The following is a 22,191-nucleotide window of genomic DNA, read 5'->3' on the forward strand; positions in this document are numbered from 1 at the left end:
TAACAACAGCAGCAGCTAGCATTTATTGCACACTTACTATGTCTCAGGAACGAGCTAAAACTTTAGGGGCATTCTTTCCTTCAATCATCATGACAACTCTATGAGGTAGCTACTTTACTATCCCATTTTACAGATGGGGAATTTACAACGGAGAGATTATAATGGATATTTTACATACTTGTAATCAGAGCATAAAGGCAGCTTCTTAGTACAATGGCATATTTTCCATGCTGTACATATTCCACTGCATTCACATGTCACAGTTTTTTTCTCAATGGGCATTTAGATAATTCCATTTTTCACAATTATAGTTAGTGCAGCAATGATCAATTTCATTCAGTGCTTGTCTTAAATAATTTTCTCAGGATGGAGCCTCAGTCAGTCAAAAGGTAAAGCCACCTAGCTTTGATTACAATACTCCAGAGCAGAAAACTCTTTTTTTTAACCAAATTATTTTCCATTTTTTCCCAAACCAAATCATTCTCTGGATGGGTTAAGACAGTCATAAATTTAAAACAAAGGTACTGTAATAAAATACTTAGGAAGGTATTCCATATAATCTAGCCCCATCTCAAAATCATTCCAATGAAGGCTACCTCCCAGGCAGCCAAGCATTTCAAGAAAACTCTCAAATTTATGATGGCAAAAAGATGTTTCTGCCCTCTTCTATTACAATCACCCCAAAACAAGAAAAGAAAAAAAGAAAAGGTAAGTCACAGTCAAGGAGAAAATATTCACAATAGATATATCTGATAAAGGACTTGTATCCAGAATATATAAGGAATGTTTACAAATCAGGAATAAAAAGGAAACACCACATTTTTTTAAAGCAGGCAAAAGAAGTTATATGAATAGCCAATAAACATATGAAAAGCTGTTCAATTATCATTAATTATCAGAGAAATGTAAATTAAAATACAATGAGGGACTTCCCTGGTCCAGTGGTTAAGATTCCGTGTTCCCAATGCAGGGGGCCTGGGTTCGATCCCTGGTCAGGAAACTAGATCTCCCGCACGCCGCAACTAAAGATCCCATAAGCCACAACTAAAGATCCCGCACGTGGCAATGAAGATCCCGCGTGCCACAACTAATACCTGGTGCAGCCAAATAAATAAATATTTAAAAAAAAAACACGCACGAGACAAGCCAAACGTCCATGCTGGACGAATGTATAAACAAAACACGCTATATATGTAAAATGGAATATCATTCAGTCTTAAAAAAGAAGGAAGTTCTGATATATGTTACAACACAGATAAATCTTGAAGACATTATACTAAGTGAAATAAGACACAAAAGCACAAATCATGTATGATTCCACTTATAGGAAGAATCTAGAATAGTCAAACTCACAGAGACAGAAAGTAGAACAGTGTTTGCCAGGGGTTGGGGGAGCAGGAAACGGGGTGTTACTATTTAACGGGAACAGAGTTTCAGTTTGGTATGATGAAAAAGTTCTAGAGATAGATGATGGTGATGGTTGCATAACAATGTGAGTGCACTGAATGCCACTGAACTGTACACTTAAAAATGGTTAAAATGATAAATTTTATGTATACTTTACCACAATAAAAAAAAATATTAAATTGGGAAAAAACCAACAGAGGATACTACACCCACTTGTATGGATCAAAATTGAAAGCACCAAATGTGTATGACAATGTGAAGCAACTGGAACTCTCTTACACTGCTGATTGTGTAAAATGATACAAGCACTTTGGAAAAGAGTTTGGCAGTTTTTTACAATATTAAACACACACCTATGACCCAAAACTTCATTCCTAGGATTTACGCAGGAGAAATAAAAACATATATTCACAAAAAGACCTGTACACAAATGTACAAAGTACATTATCACAATATCTGAAAACTGGAAACAAGGAGAAGAGAGGAAACAAATTATGGTGTAATTATACAACAGAACACTACTGGACAATAAAAAGGAACAAACTACTTATGCTACAATGTAGATGATTCTCAAAAACTGAAAGAAGTCATACAGATACATTTATATGAGTCTATTTATAAGAATTTCTACAAGAGGCACTACTTTATAGTGAGAAAAATCAGAAGTGTTTGCCTATAGGGTGGAAAACTGACTAGAAAGAGGCACAGGGGCCTCTTTCTGTGCCTCTTGAAATGAAAATGTTCTCTGTTTTTACTGATGCAGTAGTTACAAGGATGTACACATCTATCAAAACTCACTGAATTGGGCATTTAATGTCTGTGCATTTTTATTGTATGTAAACTATATCTCAATAAAAAGGGAGGAAAAGTATATGTAGCCAACATAACCACTATATAATGCCACAGAATATTTAGCCATTCCTCCAATAAGATTAACTTCCTAGAAAGGTTTTCCATAAAACATAAAGATGAAAACTCACACATTGGACAGTTCCTACAAAGATGTCTGTCAGGCATCTCATAAATGCCCAAAATAGAATTCTTGATTTCTTTAGCCCCACACTCAACATCCCCCAATTTGTTCCTTCCCAAGCTTTTCCCGTCTCAATAAATGGCACCAATATCCACTACGCTGCTTAGGCAAAAAAAGAAAAAAAAAAAAAGAGTCAGGAGTCATCCTTGATTCCTTTCTTGTCCTTCATCCCATACTTTCAATTCATCAACAAATCCTATTGTCACAACGTCAAAGATAGGCCTATTTCTCTCCATCTCCACTACCACCTTCCTAGTCCAAGTCACCATCATCTCATAATTACAGGATACCTCTAACTAGTATCTCTGCTTCCACTTCTGTCCCTCCAATTCTTTCTCTACACCGCAGCCAGAGCAAATTTTAAAATGTAAATCACTTGTCATGATTCTGCTTAATAACTTCCTTTCCATGGACTGTAGGCCCTACATGATCTGATTTCTGCTAACCTCTACAGACAGCTTCATCTCTCACCACTCCCTTCCCTCTGTTCTCCAGACACACTAACCTGCTTACTCTTCCTCAAACATGTCAAGTTTGTTCCCTCCAAAACTTTGCACCAGGTATTCTCAGAACACTCTTGCCCCAGCTCTATGAATGGCTAGTTCTACCTTTTCTTTCTGTTATCTGCTGAAATGTCACCACCCCAAAGAGGCCTTCCTTGGCTATCCAATTTAATGCAGCTACTCCCCATCACTCTCCAACACTTTGTTATGATTTCAAAATGACTCACCATATGAATTATCTTATTTGTTTATGTTGCATGTGTTACCCCACTAGAATGTAAGCTCCACGAGGGCAAGGGACCTTGTCTGTTTTGTTCTGCCTAGAATGGAAGAGGAACTCAATAAATATTAATCCAATCAATGAATGAATTAGATATAGTAAATCTGACAGAAGTTAATCACTCAAAATCTAGAGTATCTAAATATTTATATCTAAATGCCTTGGCTCTCCTTGGAAATGGTTCTAAAAATACAATATCCCTAAGCATATTCTATGCAAAATCCTATGTAAGATATGAAATCTAACACTGCCCTACACACAGAAGGAAGTCAGCAAACAGCAGATGAGTATATAAACATAACATGCAATACTCAGTATAAAATGAAACACTGGCTTAGTGTTTCCCATGAAAAATAGAAAAGAAATAGAATAGCATTTTAAACAGTTTTCAAATATTAATTTCAGAAATATACTTACATAAAACAGAGTCTAAAAAAGGAAAAATAGCTATATATATATATATATATATATATTTAAAGAAGCAAAAAAGGCACCCCTGTGGTTAAAAAAAAAAAAAAGTATGTCTCATTAGAAACACAAAAACCTAAAGACAAACTCAGGTCGTTCTCTAGTATTGAACTGAGCAAGTATCACAAAACTGTGCTGACAGAACAGAAAATAAAAGAAACAATAAATTAGCAGGCTCATCCATAAATTTTTTTTTACATTTTATTATAGAAAATTTCAAACATATCCAAACATAGACAGAGCAGCATAATGAACCCCATATACCCAGCACTGAGTTGCAACAGTTACCGATATATCTCAAAGAATTTAAGAGATCAAGTGAACTTCCAATGCAACACAATTTCCACAACACTGATGATGGTAAAAGGAACATAATACACATGTTTTATACTTATTTTCCCCTTCCTGATTGGCCTTTGTCTACTTAATGTCACAAAAGTATGAAATTCCTTTCCTATCATTTGTACCCCATCATAATCCTACTCTGATGCTTATTTTATTTTTGCCTTTTTCTTTTTTTTGGCCGCACCTCACAGCATGCCAGATCTTAGTTCCCCCACCAGGGATCAAACCCGTGCCCCCTGCAGTGGAAGTGCGGATTCTTAACCACTGGACCGCCAGGGAAGTCCCTGATACGTATTTTAGATAGATGCAGAATGAAGAGCTGTAATAAGAATTTTAGAAATACCAGAAATTAATCAGATGTGAAAAGACTTTTTACTTCTTCATTCAACATGTATCTTTAAGACACTGATGTTATACATTCAAGTTTATATTATGTTAATAATAACTAGGGGCTTCCCTGGTGGTGCAGTGGTTAAGAATCCGCCTGCCAATGCAGGGGACACGGCTTCGAGCCCTGGTCCGGGAAGATCCCACGTGCCGCGGAGCGGCTGGGCCCGTGTGCCACAATTACTGAGGCCCAGGCACCTAGAGCCCGTGCTCCGCAACAAGAGAAGCCCCAATGAGAAGCTCATGCACCGCAACGAAGAGCAGCCCCTGCTCGCTGCAGCTAGAGAAAGGCCGACGCAGCAACGAAGACCCAAAGCAGCCAAAAATAAATAAATAAAATAAATTTATTTTAAAAAATAATAAGTAAATAGAATTTTAATAGTTTTAAAGAAAATTCCTTTATTAATTGAAAACAGTAAATCTAAAACAATTGGAGGGGCTTCCCTGGTGGCGCAGTGGTTGGGAATCCACCTGCCAACACAGGGGACACAGGTTTGAGCCCTGGTCTGGGAAGATCCCAGGTGCCACGGAGCTACTAGGCCCGTGCGCCACATCTACTGAGCCTGTGCTCTGGAGCCCATGAGCCACAACTACTGAGCCCGCACGCCTGGAGCCCATGCTCCGCAACAGGAGAGGCCACCGCAATGAGAGGTCCGCACCCCGCAGCAAAGAGTGGCCCCCGCTTGCCAGAGCTAGAGAAGGCCCGCATGCAGCAGTGAAGACCCAACACTGCCAAAAATTAATTGAATAAACAAACAAACAAATAAATAAAACAAGTGGAATGCCAACATCTGGGTTTCTAATCAGATGAACACACTAAGCGAGGAGGCTTCATCAATTACAGGGCTAACACCTTCATGTCAAAAGAAGAGCTACCACTGAAGATGATCTAGGAGCTACAAACAGACCAATCTTTTTCTTTTTTCGGACACACTGCGTGGCTTGCGGATTTTTTAGTTCCCGGACCAGTGATCGAACCCTTGCCCTCAGCAGTGATCGAACCCTTGCCCTTGCCCAAAGCAGTTGCCTTGCAGTGTCCTAACCACTGGACCACCAGGGAATTCCCAAGCAGACCAATCTTTGTTTTTTATCTTCTACTTTTCTATCATGGTATTACATAGATAATAAGTCTACATATTTTAAGTTTACAGCTCAATGAATTTTTACATATTAATTTACCCAAATAACCACCACTCAATCAAGACAACATATTTTTTTTTAACAAAGGCACCAAGACCTATTTTTTTTTCCTTTTTTTTCCGCAGTTGCATTTTTTATTTATTTATTTATTTATTTATTTATTTATTTATTTATTTATTTCTGGCTGTGTTGGGTCTTCGTTTCTGTGTGAGGGCTTTCTCTAGTTGTGGCAAGTGGGGGGCCACTCTTCATCGCGGTGCGCGGGCCTCTCACTGTCGCGGCCTCTCTTGTTGCGGAGCACAGGCTCCAGACGCGCAGGCTCAGTAGTTGTGGCTCACGGGCCTAATTGCTCCGCGGCATGTGGGATCTTCCCAGACCAGGGCTCAAACCCGTGTCCCCTGCATTGGCAGGCAGACTCTCAACCACTGCGCCACCAGGGAAGCCCAATCAAGACAATATGTTGAACACTCCAGAAGGTTCCACTGTGTTCCCACAAAGGCAGCCATTATTCTGATATCTACCACAAAAGATTCATTTAGCCTGTTTTTGAACTTCATATAAATGGAATCATAAAGGTTCTCTTTTAAAGTGTCTGGATTCTTTTGCTCAATATTACATCTGTGAGATTCATCACTATGTAGTATTCTATTATATAACTGTGCCTCAGTGTATTTATCCATTCTACTGCTGATAGACAGTTGGATTATTTCCAGTTTGGGGGCTATTATGAATAAAGAATTAAACATTTTTGTATATGTCTTTGTGGTGGACAAATGTACCCATTTATGCTGGGCATACCACACATAGGAGTAGCTATGGGATGATTTTGCTCAAATGCTATCAGGATTTCCAGACTACCGAATGCCACACTATGAGACTTTACTGAATCATTTCTCTTGTAAGAAGCCTTTAGATAACAAAGTCAGGTAGACCTAAACGGTCTTCCACCCATTATGCAACTGAGGTAGTTGTCAAAATGATTCAAAAACAACTTGCCAATAACAGACCTACAAACTTCCATCTCATCTGCCCCATCACACAGAACTCACAGCATTCAAATCCAAGGAGCAATCCCTTGGTCTGCTAAGGACAATTAAATCAACAGTTATGGACGAGTGGTTAGTTATGGATTTCTGAAAAACTAAGTATTTTTCCGCACATCTATGTAGAAAGGTGTTTGTAGAATCAAAAGCTTGGGAATGGCAGAGATCTTAAAAGAAAACATCTAGTACAACCCTAGTACTAAGTCCCTATCTTCCACAAAAGGCAACATAGTGAAAAGGGCATGGACTTCTGAAGTCAGACGTTACAGGCCAGAATTACGAGCAAATTATCCTAATCTGAGTCTTAATCGTCTCACTATAAAATGGGAATTACAGTTGACCCTTGAACAACATGGGCTTGAATGGTACAGGTCCACTTAAATGCCAATTTTCTTCACTAAATACTACAGTACTACACGATGGGCGGTTGGTTGAATCTGAGATGCAGAACCGCAGATAGAGAAGAACCAGGTGTGTGGAGGGCCAACTACAGATTATACTCGAATTTTCAACTTTGCAGAGGGTTGGTGGCCCTAGCCCCAATAGTTCAAGAGTCAACTGTACACCAATTATACCACCACCTCATAGAACCACTGTGAAGATTAAATGAGATAATCTATACAGTTTCTAAGATACAGCAAATTTTATTTCAAATGTCTCTCTTTTTTTTTTTTTTTTGGGCACAGCTTGCAGGATCTTAGTTCCCTGACCAGGGATCAAACCTGTGCCCCCTGCAGTGGAAGCACAGAGTCTTAACCACTGGACCACCAGGGAAGTCCCTCAGATATTTCTTTTTCACAGAAAGAATACTAGCCGGATAGGGGATTTGAGTTATGGTCCTAGAAAATCATACTGTGAGGGCCTCTCCCATAACACCTGAACAAAACTACAAATTGGAATATATCCTTAGGGGTACACAAAGATATGCAAGCAAGGGAATCAATTTCCACCCTACTCTTTCATAAACCTGATCTGCCTAGATAACTGGATTATCAAATAAGGTTTTCAAGTATAAAATTTATTATTTTAAAACAGGGGTCAGAAAACTACGGCCCATGTACCAAATCTGGCCCACTACCAATAAAGTTGTATTGGAACACAACCACGCACAGCTGTTTGCTTATTGTCTGTGGCTGGTTTTGCACTACAATGGGAGAACTGAGTAGTACTGACAGAGACCACATGGCCCACAAAGCCTACCACCAGGTCCTTCACAGAAAAAGTTTGCTGACTCCTGTTTTAGGATAAAATTCTGTGGGAGAAGTAGAATGGATACAAGTTCAAAAAGAAAAAGGAAAAATATGAAATGGACAAATTCCCAGAAGGATACAATTACCAAAACTGACTCAAAAAGTAATAGAAAATCCGGATAGACCTATACCAAGTAAAGACACTGATTTAGTAATTTCAAATCTTCCTGCAAAGAAAAGCCCAAGCCCAGAGGACTTCACTGGTAAACTCTATAAAACACATAGAAAGAAAGAATTAACAATTCTACATAAACTCTTTTAGAAAGCAGAAGAAGAGGAACATTGCCCAACTCACTTTATGAGGGTAATTTTACTCTAATACTAAGGCCAGCCAAAGATATCATAAGAAAAGGAAACCTCAGACCAATAACCCTCATGAACATAGAGATGTTCACAAAAATTCTTAATATTAGCAAATTGAATTCAGCAACATATAAAAAGTATTATACACCACGACTCAATGGGATTCATTCCAGGAACACAAGATTGGCTTAACACCTGAAAATCAAGTAATGTAATACACCATTTATACATATCCATATCTTAGAGGGCTTTTTTAATATAAAAAAAGGTTATCTGAGGACTTCCCTGGTGGTCCAGTGGTTAAGACTCCACGTTCCCAATGCAGGGGGCCTAGGTTCGATCCCTGGTCAGGGAACTAGATGCCACAACCAAGAGCCCGCAGGCCACAACTAAAGATCATCCAGGCCGCAACGAAGATCCTGCATGCCACAACTAAGACCCAGCGCAGCCAAATAAATAAATATTTTTAAAAATAAATATATCTGTATATTTTAAAAACATCAAATTACTATTACATTTAGAAACTTTGTATTTATTTTTAAAAAGTCAATATTTACAACCTGTCAGAAATTACATCCTAGGGACTTCCCTGGTGGCGCAGTGGTTTAGAATCTGCCTGCCAAGGCAGCAGACATGGGTTCGATCCCTCGTCCAGGAAGATCCCACATGCCACAGAGCACTAAGCCTGTGCGCCACAACTACTAAGCCTGCACTCTAGAGCCCGCAAGCCACAGCTACTGAGCCCATGTGTCATAACTACTGAAGCCCGCAGGCCTAGAGCCCATGCTCCACAACAAGAGAAGCCACCACAATGAGAAGCCCGCACACCACAACGAAGACTAGCCCCCACTGCCCACAACTAGAGAAAGCCCACGCACAGCAACAAAGACCCAACGCAGCCATAAATAAATAAATTTAAAAAAGAAAAAAAAAAGAAATTACATCCTAAACTATTTAAAATTAAATATTTAGACTACTTAAATTTCTGATGACCCTTCCATTTCATTAAACTGCACTGGGCAAATCTTGAGATTACCCAGATGATACCTTCTCTCTTCACTTCATAAAGGCAACAAATTGATAAGCACACTCTCTAGATAAGGCTTCAAATACACACTGTGTATAAAGAAAGTGACAGAGCCTCAACACTGATCACCAAAATCCCAGCTGTAAATTGTGTCCACAAATCAAATCCCTACAGACATAGATGCTCAAAGTCATGACGTCATCAAATTTTACCACTATATGGCAAATCCCCCCCATGTCACCCACCAGGTCATCGGAAAAGACTCAAACACCTTGCCAAAATTCGGACACATTATCACTATGAATACTGCACTCCTGTGAGATACCGATGTGGATGTCCTGTCCTGTTGCTCTGGCTGAAGAACTCTAGTAACCCTGCTCCTCTGGTTGATAAGAACAGAAAAATGACATATTTTCCACCTTGCATTACTTACAGAATGTCAGGAATCTCAAGAATCTTAATTAAACATTTTTTAGTCCAATGTTTTTCAAACTACAGGTCTTTAGCAGTCAGACCCATTACAGGTCAGAGTCAATTTAGTGAGATGCAATCAACTTTTTTTTTCTTTTAATGAAATAGAAAATGTCAGAGGGCATCATATATAGAAAGGGTAAACTTTTGTTTCCTGTGTGTGTACACACTCTGTGCATGCAGGGGTCACACAGGGTCAGCATGTAAAATACATTAACTGTGGGTCACAGGTCAAAAAGTTTGCGAGACACTCTGCTAGTCCCACAGCCCTGACCCCTCAAGAAAGCTCCACCAAAAATTTCTTAGCAATCAAAAAGTTATGTTACGGCGTGGGGGGGGGATGAATTGGGAGATTGGGATTGACATACATACACTAATATGTATAAAATAGATAACTAATAAGAACCTGGTGTATAAAAAAATAAAATAAAATTCAGAAATTCAAAAAAAATTTTTTTTAAGTTATGTTATTTGTAACCATCTCCGTTTCATACAGAGAAACCAAAAAATAGGAATTCTGTGTTCAGTACACTTTATCTGCCGTTCATAAAAAAAGCCTGGAATCTATCTGAGGTTTCCAGTTGAAACAGTGACCTGCTCAGGGACAGTCACTTACGTTTTGATGGGACTGAGACAGACCACAGACTGAAATCAGTTTAGCCTGTGGCTAGGAAAGAGAACAAAAACCATTCTGGGTCTCGAGTTCCTCACCTGTAACCACAGGAGAAGATTGTTAGGACTCCTAGCTACGGAATTGGGAGGTTTACTGACAACCAACTGGCCAAGCAGGTGAAGACTATGCCTCCCTCACACCAAAACACTTGAACTTGAACCATTTAACAAGTCAATTACTGATCAATTCACCTAATATCGCACAAAGAGTACTGATAATAAGAAGCTAAGACTTTCACCAACTGCAGTAAACAATCAAGGGGAAGTCCCCAGGATTCAGCAGAAGCTGCACCCTAGCAGGTATCATTATTTCTCTGCCACCGTTCCCTCTCAGAGTCCAGTTCACCTCTGTCCTCCAGCTATCAGTCATGGATGTGGCACTCGCTCTCTTCCCTGCCACCGTACTTCATTGTGCAAAAGGAAACTGAAGCAGGGAGCAATGAGTGGGCGGGCTGCAGGAGCCATCAACAAGGCTAAACTAAGAGCCTAGGCGGCTAATGCCTCACACCTCCCACAATTCCTCGACTATTTAGAATCCCGCTCCCCTCGGCCTCCCACCCCAAACCATACCCCGGAGGCAAGCCCTAGTAATGGGCCCCCTGCGCACCCGAATTGGCCCCCAGCTCGTGCCCGCCTCTAAAAAGGTCTGCAAGGCCTGGAACCACGAAGCCTAAAAGTAAAGCCTCCTGGCAACCCCGGAAGCCCCCTCCCACGAGCGCCCACTAGCCACCCGCCTCCCCCTCGCTCCCACCTCCACGCCGCCGGGCCTGCGCCTCCTGCGCACACCACACCAACACGGCCCTGAAACACCGCAGGACCCAGAGACCACAGGGCTTCTCCACGTCCACCCCAACAGCCGCGGCCGCCGCCAGAAGCGCCCGCGACTCCACGCCGCCGCCGTGAGGTCACTTCCGGCGCGACGCCTCGGAAACCGAAGGGCCGGCCGCTGAGGGGCGGGGCGCTCGAGAAATTTGAGAGTTTGGGAAGAGCACTGCCAGGGTCAGCTCTGTGGCCTTCCGGAACCGCACCTGCTATCCATTTTGCATTCCCCGCCTTCTTATATCGGGTGGAGTCTGGGTTCGAGCTGGAGTTCTGTCCCCACTCCCCGGCTCAGATGCATGGGGAGCTCCCCTCTCTTGCGTAGTCTTTTTTTTTTTTTCTATCATGTTTAGATGAAGTTTATTTTTTATGATTGAAACATTTTTTTTAACATCTTTATTGGAGTATAATCGCTTTACAATGGTGTGTTAGTTTCTGCTTTATAACAAAGTGAATCAGTTATACATATACATATGTTCCCATATCGCTTCCCTCTTGCATCTCCCTCCCTCCCACCCTCCCTATCCCACCCCTCTAGGTGGTCACAAAGCACTGAGCTGATCTCCCTGTGCTATGCGGTTGCTTCCCACTAGCTATCTATTTTACGTTTGGTAGTGTATATATGTCCATGCCACTCTCTCACTTTGTCATATCTTACCCTTCCCCCTCCCCGTATCCTCAAGTCCATTCTCTAGTAGGTCTGTGTCTTTATTCCTGTCTTGCCACTAGGTTCTTCATGACCTTTTTTTTCCCCCTTAGATTCCATATATATGTGTTAGCATACTGTATTTGTTTTTCTCTTTCTGACTTACTTCACTCTGTATGACAGACTCTAGGTCCATCCACCTCACTACAAATAACTCAATTTCATTTCTTTTTATGGCTGAGTAATATTCCATTGTATATATGTGCCACATCTTCTTTATCCATTCATCCGATGATAGACACTTAGGTTGCTTCCATGTCCTGGCTATTGTAAATAGAGTTGCAATGAACATTTTGGTACAAGCTCTGGCTTTCCCTCCAGTCCCTCTTGGGCTAATCGCAGAACCAGAGCGGAAGACTTAGGCGTGGAGGGCGCCTGGTCACGTGGCCCCCATCCTTGATCAGTTGCAGCTGTGGGGTGCAATTAGTAGGCCCCTGTGATGGATTAAAGGAAACAAAAAATTCCCTTCGTGGTTGATCTTCAAAGTTTATCAGCTTCAGCTCGTTTTTGGCCTAGTGTCAGCCAGTCTGTGCTTGACTGCATTCCACCATCCCCACCCCCAGTACTCGGTACACAGGAAAGTGCCACTCTCCTTCCCGTGGCATTTTAGAGTCTTGGTAGTCTTGATTTTGGAAAGAGCAGGCGTTTAAGGCCAAGATTGAGTGTAATGAGGAATTTTGGAGTTCGAGTTTGCAAGGTTATCTTGAAGCGAATTTGCAAGGTTGTCTTGAAGCCTGACACCTGGTTTAGGAACCACTGCTTGTCAGGCAGCATAGAGTAGGGCTGTGGTTCCAAATTTGGCTCTGCAAAATCAGTTTAAGAACTTTAAAATTTTTTTCTCTTTTCAGGAACTCTCCCTTCCCTTCCTCCATCACTAGAGATTCCATTTTAGTAAGTCTGGGGGGACCGTGGCATCTATTATTCTAAAGGTTCCTTCCAGTCAATTCTTAGCACACCCCAGGTTTGGGAACCATTGGTGTATCAGACTCAGAGTTGAATCCTTGCTCTACCTTTTCTTTTTAGGTATTATTATTATTTTACAAACAAGCTGTGCAACTCTGGAGATAATAGCTAACAAAGTTGCTGTGAAATTAAATGAGATAATGTGCGCCTGAGCATGACTGATAGTCCAAAAAGAAAGGTGGTTAATTCTCTTATGCCTCCCTTTGGTTCTGTGGTTCTATAGTCCACTCCAAATGATTTTTTAAACTCACAGGAGAGATTGGAGACCTTCAAAATGGCAGAGGAGTAAGACGTAGAGATCACCTTCCTCCCCACAAATACATCAGAAATATACCTACATGTGGAACAACTCCTACAGAACACCTACTGAACGCTGGTGGAAGACCTCAGACTTCCCAAAAGATATATTTTTTTTCCCTTTTTCTCTTTTTCTGAGTGTGTGTGTGTATGCTTCTTTGTGTGATTTTGTCTGTATAGCTTTGCTTTTACCATTTGTCCTAGGGTTCTGTCTGTTCTTTTTTTTTTTTTTTAGTACAGTTTTTAGCACGTGTTATCATTGGTGGATTTGTTTTTTGCTTTGGTTGCCCTCTTCTTTTTATTACTTTTTAATTTTTAATTTTAATAACTTTATTTTATTTCTATCTTTCTTTCTTTTTTTCTCCCTTTTCTTGTGAGCCATGTGGCTGACAGGGTCTTGGTGCTCCGGCCGGGTGTCAAGCTGTGCCTCTGAGGTGGGAGAGCCGAGTTCAGGACATTGGTCCACCAGAGACCTCCTGGCTCCAAGTAATATCAAAAGGCAAAAGCTCTCCCAGAGATCACCATCTCAACGCTAAGACCCAGCTCCACTCAAGGACCAGCAAGCTACAGTGCTGGACACCTTATGCCAAACAACTAGCAAGACAGGAACACAACCCCACCCATTAGCAGAGAGGCTGCCTAAAATCATAATAAGGTCACAGACGCCCCAATATACACCACCGGACGCAGCCCTGCCCACCAGAAAGACAAGATCCAGCCTCATCCATCAGAACACAGGCACTAGTCTCCTCCACCAGGAAGCCTACACAACCCGCTGAACCAACCTGAGCCACTGGGTGCAGACACAAAAAACAATGGGAACTATGAACCTGCAGCCTGCAAAAAGGAGACCCCCAAACACAATAAATTAAGCAAAATGAGAAGACAGAGAAACACACAGCATATGAAGGAACAAGGTAAAAATCCACCAGACTAAAGAAATGAAGAGGAAATAGACAGTCTACCTGAAAAAGAATTCAGAGCAATGTTAGTAAAGATGATCCAAAATCTTGGAAATAGAATGGAGAAAATTCAAGAAACGTTTAACAAGGACCTAGAAGAACCAAAGAGCAAACAAACAATGATGAACAACACAATAAATGAAATTAAAAGTTCTCTAGAAGGAATCAATAGCAGAATAACTGAGGCAGAAGAATGGATAAGTGACTGGAAGATGAAATAGTGGAAATAACTACTGCAGACCAGAATAAAGAAAAAAGAATGAAAAGAATTGAGGACAGTCTCAGAGACCTCTGGGACAACATTAAACGCACCAACATTCGAATTATAGGGATCCCAGAAGAAGAGGAGAAAAAGAAAGGGACTGAGAAAATATTTGAAGAGATTATAGTTGAAAACTTCGCTTATATGGGAAAGGAAATAGTCAATAAAGTCCAGGAAGCGCAGAGAGTCCCATACAGGATAAAGCCAAGGAGAAACATGGCAAGACACATTTTTTTTTTTTTTAATGAAAGCTTCTTTCTTTCTTTCTTTCTTTCTTTCTTTCTTTCTTTCTTTCTTTCTTTCTTTCTTTCTTTCTTTCTTTTTGGCTGTGTTGGGTCTTCGTTTCTGTGCGAGGGCTTTCTCTAGTTGCGGCGAGTGGGGGCTACTCTTCATTGCGGTGCATGGGCTTCTCATTGCAGTGGCTTCTCTTTGTTGTGGAGCACGGGCTCTAGGCGTGCGGGCTTCAGTAGTTGTGGCACACGGGCTTAGTTACTCCGCGGCATGTGGGATCTTCCTGGACCAGGGCTTGAACCCGTGTCCCCTGCATTGGCAGGCGGATTCTTAACCACTGCACCACCAGGGAAGTCCCTACGTGGCAGCTTTATTCACCAAAAATTGGAAACAATATAAATGTCCTTCATCTGGGAAATGGATAAACAAGCTGTGGTAGATCCATACAAACAATAAAAATGAACAAATTAGTACATGCAACAAAATGCATGAATCTCAAATGTGTTATGCTAAGTGAAAGCCAGACTCAGAAAGCTATATACTGTATGACATTGACACTTGTATGACATTCTGGAAAAAGGCAAAACTACAGGTACAGAAAACAGGGTTTGCTTGGGGGTGGGGGATGGGAAGTTTGACTACAAAGGGGTAGCACAAGGGAATAGAAGTGGTGATAGAACTGAATCTTGATTGTATGCATTTGAGAAACTCATAGAAATGTACACCAAAAAGAGTGAATTTTACTGTATGTAAATTAAAGATAAATTTTAAACTAGATTGCGACATTTTATCCTGCCGAGAATGTATGAAATCTCATTTTCTCAGCTCTTTGTCAATTTGTACTTGTTGCAGTACAGGAAAAATACAGCAATCTAAAAACAAAAAAAACACAATAGGTAACTGTTGGAGGATGCTAGAAACCAACACATTATTTTGAAAACTAATAAGTGAAGGGAAAGAATCAGCATTTTCCTTCTTATGCTATCTGTACTACTGAGTAACCAAAAGGAGGGGAAGTTTCTCTTTGAAAAAGTATTCCAGCTAATATACGAAGAAGAAATGACAGAATATCGTTTTGCTATCTCTAACGAACTAAAGGATCTAGGCATTGAACATCAACGGCTACTAACATCACAAAAGAGAGACAACCAGACACTAAGTGCCTCTGGATGGAAGAATATAGCACTATTTAAGAAGTAAACTTGCCCCTCAAAATCAAATCGGAAGCTGAACGAAACCTCTAGATACAACTGTCAACTTACAGGAAATACCCTGGACAAAGAAACATATTAAATGACTGCATAGAGATATACTCAGCAACGTCCAAACTGTGAGAAGTTCTATAGGACAAACCACCTGGTTTTTTCAGCACATTTCAAGAGGGAACAAAAAGAGAAGGGTATAGTTACATGAGCCTTAAAAGACAACCAATCACAATATGTGGATTTTGTTTGGATCCTGATTTTTTAAAAATACTGTAAGAAATGTTTTTGACATTTATGAAACAATTGTAAGTTCAAACACCCTGGATATTTGATGATAGTAAGGAATTACTAATTTTTAAGCATGGTCTTGTTTCTTGAAAGTCCTTTCAGAAATACACACTGAAATATTTTCTGGTGAAACCATGTGATGTCTTCTTGAAAATAATATGAGGCTGTCAATGAGGTATTAATGGAACATGACTGGCCATGGCTTGATATTTGTTAGGGCTGGATGATAATATATTGGGATTTATTATATTATTATCCTGTCTGTTTTTATGTATGTTCAAAAGTCACCATAATAAAAAGGTTTTCTTTGAAGTAACAAATATTTAAACACAAGTAACTGACCAATGTCCAGCTTTACCAAGGTCAAAGCAGCCTTATTTGGTGTATTAATATAGTTCAAACAATATTAGGTATGAAATGGTTAAAATAAGAACATCTGGAACTATAGAGCAGCCAGGAAGAAGCTTAACAATATTACACTGAAAGTGTAGTGGTGGTTGTTTATGGCACATGTGTGAGGCACTATGGGATAAGATTTTTTTTTTTTGAAACTTGTAAGACTTTAACAAAGAAGAACCAGTGAAAATATTCCATTTAGGATGAGAGTAATTAATATTTATGCACTAAAAAGATATCCTTGACAACAGCATCATTTGGGTTTGGGGTAAGTACAGAGGCATAATCCTCTGAAAGAATATTTCGGACATAAAAAGGCATCAATAGTGTGTAGAAAAAGAATGTTCCACTGTGTCCCCCACTCATGCCCCAAGTCTGCATTCTCCCCTGCTATTCCTGCCTTCACCACTTTTCATTTCTTCTCAATGAAACCACTGAGAAAACAAAACAGAAATGGTGACACTGGGTCATATATAAAAAATTCCCAATGAAGACCTTAATAAGTAACTTTAAAACAGGCATTTTAAAGCTCTGGCCGTTATCACAGTACTTGGTGAATATGAACATATTTGCTTGTTTTCCCGTGAATCATCAAAAGTCTTGGAAGCTTCAGAAGGTGGTCTTCCAGGAGTTCAAAGTATTTTACTTATGGAAGAATGGATTTCACTACTAACCTTACCTGTTTCATATCCTGTTGCCTACTCTACCAATGTAAATTTAGTCTTCATAGATTAAAAAATTTTTTTTCATAGCAGCAAGTTTGTATCTTGAAGTTTGCTTTCAAGGGAATTTAATGTTCCATCATGAATCAAATTATTTGTTCCCAAAGTAACTTCATTTGCAAAATGTCAGTAACGTTTATAGCTCTCTATTAAAATTCGAGCCACTCTGTCATGTAAATACAGTTAGATGGTGAAATCTCACCACCTTCATGGCAGTCGTCTAAAACCGGGCAGAGTCCGCAGGGGGCCCGGACCAATCCGGTGGGCGGGATGATCGGATTGACTGCCCTGTACAGTTTCATGTGTCCGTCCACACTGCCTACGGTGCCTTCTTTTGCAGCGATGATAGTCATCTCCACTTTCTCATCATAAATGAGTGTATTCAAGATGGTCTCAATGTCCTCCATGGACAACTCTACCTTACTGATCCCCAATTCACAGATATACTTCCACACTTCATGTGATGAAGCAAATGAACTATTTCTTTGTATCATTGGATTCTGTTTGTTTTCTCGTGCTGTTTCTGCCTTGGTTTGTAGGAACTTAAAACACTGTTGGTTAAGCACCTCTACAAATTCAGATTCAAAATCCTGGTCACTGTACCAGGCTCCACCGGTCACAGAGCGGTCTGGCTGCAGGTTATAGAGCATGTACACCTTCTTTTTTGAGGCTGCCACAGACTTAACAGCTTTAATTAGCTTTTTACTTTCCAAATTCTTTATAATTTTGTTAATTTCTGTTAATGGCAAGTTGCTTTTGTATCGGATATCTCTGCTCCATATTCCTTTATTTCCTGCATCTTCTATGATTTGATATACTAGTTTTTCCTGGTTATCTGATCCTTTCATTTTACCAGCATTCTGAGACTCCTTTATTCTATACAGAAGGCCTGTATTACTCCTTAAGAGATACAGCTGACCCATGGACAACAGTCTGTTGATGGCCACTGCCCGCTGCTGGGCTTCTATATGCGGCATTTCATTCTGAATTACTTGGTCTGTGATTCCATGAGGGAACTGGTGACATAATTCTATAATCCTGTTTTCGATTTCGACCGGATCCGCGTCCGGCGGCTGCACCTTCACCTTCACCTCGGCCATGAGGGCGCAGGTCCCGGCCCCTGGGGGAAGAGACGCTCCGGGTGGCCGGACAGCAAGCGGGGGAATCCTGGAACCTATGAAGACAGCAGCTCTATGGGATAAGATTTAACAACAAAGATTATAATAATAAACTGTTAAGAGCAAACTGTAACTACAAATAACTACTGTGGATATAAGGCATAATTAGTACGGAAAATTAGTAAAAGAAAGGGATTCATAGATTTCAAACAATTCTTGGGGGTAAAAAAAAAGCTAACTCTACACCTCATCTCAACAAAACCAAAAGTAGCCTTCTTGGTTTGATAAACTTAGCTCAGTTTGGGAGACTTAAGCACATTCATCAATAGAATGGTATTCAGCTGCTAAAAGCCAATGACTAGTGCAAAAAAGTAGGACACAGAACAATATATGTATTACAATCTCATTTGCGTGAAAACAACCTACGTGTGTAAATGTATGGAGAAAGATCTGGAAGGATACCCCTTAAACTGTGTACTGTAGATATCTTGGGGGAGAGGTATGGTACAGGAATATGGGAGTAGGTGAAGTTTTCACTTTTTACTATATACTTCTGCATTGTTTGAATTTTTACAAAGATTATGTATAATTTTAAAATATTTAAACACAATTTTAAAAATTGTTTCAAAGAGTCCTGAAATGGAGCTTCTTAGGGGCATTTCATTCACCACCTCTACCCACCTACTCTAGAGAAAGTTAGCTCCCACTAAACCAAAGCCAGAGCTGGCCATTCAGAATGGGGCATTGGTTGTTTATGCAGAAAGGTGTGTTAAAGCTATCAAAAAAGTATAATTTCATGTGCACTGGCAATCAGTGGGGAAATCCATTTTTACAACTTGGATCCCAATCAAAGAGTTACTTCCTGCTTATACCCACGAAATGGGGAATTTGCAGCAGTCCACCCTTCACCTCAGCACTGCAAAGAATACAAAAGAATTCAGGATTTAGAAACACAGATCAGGACACTGAAAACTCAGATGCCATTAGCAAGCCCAAGTGCCTCCCAAAGTGAGAAAATTCCTAGCTTATTAAGTGGAGCAGGGTACTAGCAATTTACAGGGAGCATTAAAGGAAAGCAAAGCCTCCTAACAGCAATACAAACAGCAATTTTTAAAAAATTACTCAAAATGAAGGTTGAAGAAGGATGTACGGAGCCCCAGACTGGCAATAAGGCATTACAATCCCAGTACAGCATTTTGGCATCCAGAAAAGGTTCCACAGAGCTTGGAAGAGGAGGAATCCAGGCTGATCACAACAGAGTCACTTTTTTATGGTCACACCCATTTAAGGATCGTCATCAGCAAAATCTAGAAGTTGATTTCAGAACTGCTCTACCTTATAGTAATTATTAGCATATAAAATTGCTTATTAATAGCATAGAAAAACAGTACTTTTTAAAAGTACATATAAATAGAATCTTCATTCCATAGTTCTTTGATTTGTTCAGTAAACATTTGTAAAGGACCTGCCTACTAAGTGCACTGCAGTGTGCTAGGCTGGGATAGGGATATAGCACTGCCTTCAAGGTGCTTACGTTCCAGAGGGGAAAACAAAGAATTACAAACCAGCGTGATACAAAAGCACAGAGTACCATGAGAGCACATAAGAGGAGCCCCTAACAGACAAGGAAGTGGAAGAAGGGGGCACAGACTGGGGAGCACAGGGTTTTCTAGATGTGACATCTAAGCTGAGGTACAAAGGATGAAAAGGGATTAATTAGGTGAAACATGGAAAAAGATCATTCCAGTAAAGGGAGAGTTGCATAGAAGGCCAAGGAAATGTGGGTAAGCACGGCCCATCCAGGGAAATACAGGTAGTTCAACTTGTAAGGAACGTATTTGTAAAGGGAGGAAGTGATAATAGATTGATCCAGAAAGATAGGCAGGAGCCAAATCCCAAAAGGCCTTCTATGCCATAAGGAGCTTGGATTTATCCTAAGGGCAATGGGAAACAAACGAAGAATTTTAAGCAGGAAAGTGTCCTAGTCAGACTTATGGAGAATGGACTTGAGAGAAACAAAACTGGTGGGGGTGAGACCAGGTGAGAAATGATGACTAAGGCATTAGCAAGTGGGGCTGATGAGGCAAAGACAGACTACTTATAAAGATGTTTAAGAAATAGTATCAATGCCTAGGTTTATAGCTAAGACAGAAGATTGTTTGGTGGGGCTATTTGCTCAGGTATGGAATAGAAGAGGATGAAGAAGTTGGGGGTAGGCAGTAATAGAGGGGGAAAGGAGGTAGATAATAAATGCAGGTCTGCTTATGTTGAGTTTAAGGTACTGTGGGAGCGGTTAAAATCCTTAGACTTGGGACACTGGGGGCCTTGCCCTAGACCCCACGCTGTAGATAGTCCCCAGTCTGGTTCTCCTCGAGCCAAGCCTTTCACTGTGGGGCTAAGGGGACATGATTGGTCAGAGCTCACACCCCTGCTTCCAGACCTGCTCCATTTTGTATTCCTAGGATTCCCTCTCTCCCAAATGGCTCCAAGCCCACTTTCAGCCCATAGACAAACCTCTTCCCCAGGCCTGTCCAGGTGATGGTGAACCTCACCGCCAATCATGCAACTCCCCCAGGCCCAAGGAGTGGCCAGAAAGGTGGCTGTTTGGGAGGAGTGTGGGTGGAGCTTGGAAATTCAGGCTGAAGTGTTCACACATGTGGACCTGAAAAGCCCCTCACTGTAGAATAGGGTGGGAAGGAAAGCGGAAGAGGTTAGGGACCTCTGTGTGTACTCTTGCCCTGGCCGTGCACATGCTAAGAGTAGGCCTGCTGGAGGGCATCTGGTGGGAAACTGGATATGTGGATCTGGAGCTCAGGAGAGAGATATGAGGTTTAGAATTCATCAATAAGCAGGCAGTGACTAAAGTTCCAGTAATGGGCTATTCAAAGATAACATATAGTATGAGAAGAATCAAAGGCCAAGGACAGAACGCTGAAGGACACCAACATTTATGGGATATACACAGGAAGCGAATGATTCAAAGGAAATTGAGAAGCAGCAGCTAAGAATACAGAAGGAAACGCAGCAGTGGGTGATGCCAAAGAGACCCAGAAAAGAGAGAATTTGAAGAGAATAGTCAACAGTGCTAAATACTGCAAAGAACTCAAATCAGAAGACTGAAAAAAAAAATGTCCATTAGATCTAGCAACTAGGAGGTCCATGGTGATTTTGACAGGGGTTTCATAGTGGACTGAAGGGGCCAGAAATCAAATGTCAGTGGGTGAGGAGAGAATGGAAGGTGAGCAAGTGGAAGCAGTGAGTGTAGACAGCTTCAAGAAGTTTGACTAGGAAGGTAAGAAGTGAGATATAGCAATAACTACAGAGGCCGGTGGAACAGAGTAACAGTTCAGTGACAGAATTTACTACTTACCAAATCCTCTTGAAGCCTTCCTAAACTACCAAGTTATAGAATTCCACCAGGTATTGCTGGTTATTCACAGTTACCTGAACTGGGTGGACCCTACCTGACCACTAGAGTCAAGTATCCAGGAATCATTGTAGATAAAACCAGTGAAAAGCACCCACTTGCCTCTCCTGATGTATAGGAATAAGCATTTGTTTTAACAAGACTTGCTTCTGCCTTAATGTACTGCAGGCCACACTAACAGTCTCTAACAAGGACATCAACCATTACAGAATTAAATTCATAGGTCAAGAACAGCACAGCACTAATCTACAGTTCTTGACTTGACAGTACCTGTCATGGAGTTCTAGAATGGTAGAGCTGAAAGGAAACTTAGAAATTATATACTTCACAGTGGGCATAGAGGGAACCTACCTCAACATAATAAAGGCCATACACGACAAACGCACAGCAAACATCATTCTCAATGGTGAAAAACTGAAAGCATTTCCTCTAAGATCAGGAATAAGACAAGGATGTCCACTCTCAC

At 40.8% G+C, this 22,191-nt stretch overlaps 1 protein-coding gene and 1 pseudogene across 5 annotated transcripts in view; both read right to left on the reverse strand.

Annotated features, from left to right (window-relative positions):
- EDC3 (enhancer of mRNA decapping 3) overlaps window positions 1-11,252 on the reverse strand; it is a 52,567-nt gene extending 41,315 nt beyond the window's left edge. The window contains exons 1-2 of one of the 4 annotated variants that reach the window (XM_082449967.1): window positions 11,081-11,252; window positions 3,171-3,263 (exon numbers count right to left, since the gene is read on the reverse strand). The gene's annotated coding sequence lies outside the window, so the exon portion shown is untranslated. Of the gene's footprint in view, window positions 1-3,170; window positions 3,264-10,273; window positions 10,991-11,080 lie in introns of those variants that run through there. The other 3 variants (XM_082449968.1, XM_082449966.1, XM_082449969.1) reach the window with 3 other exon arrangements.
- A 5,403-nt stretch (window positions 11,253-16,655) lies between these two features.
- Window positions 16,656-18,361, reverse strand: LOC309655081 (DNA-directed RNA polymerase III subunit RPC6 pseudogene; annotated as a pseudogene). The gene is made up of 2 exons (XR_014268276.1): window positions 17,138-18,361; window positions 16,656-16,892 (listed from the first exon to the last, which is right to left on the reverse strand). The product of XR_014268276.1 is annotated as a DNA-directed RNA polymerase III subunit RPC6 pseudogene (transcript).
- Window positions 18,362-22,191: the final 3,830 nt, after the last annotated feature.

Source organism: Balaenoptera physalus, assembly GCF_965194825.1.
Source record: "Balaenoptera physalus genome assembly, chromosome: 2".
Lineage (NCBI taxonomy): Eukaryota > Metazoa > Chordata > Mammalia > Artiodactyla > Balaenopteridae > Balaenoptera > Balaenoptera physalus.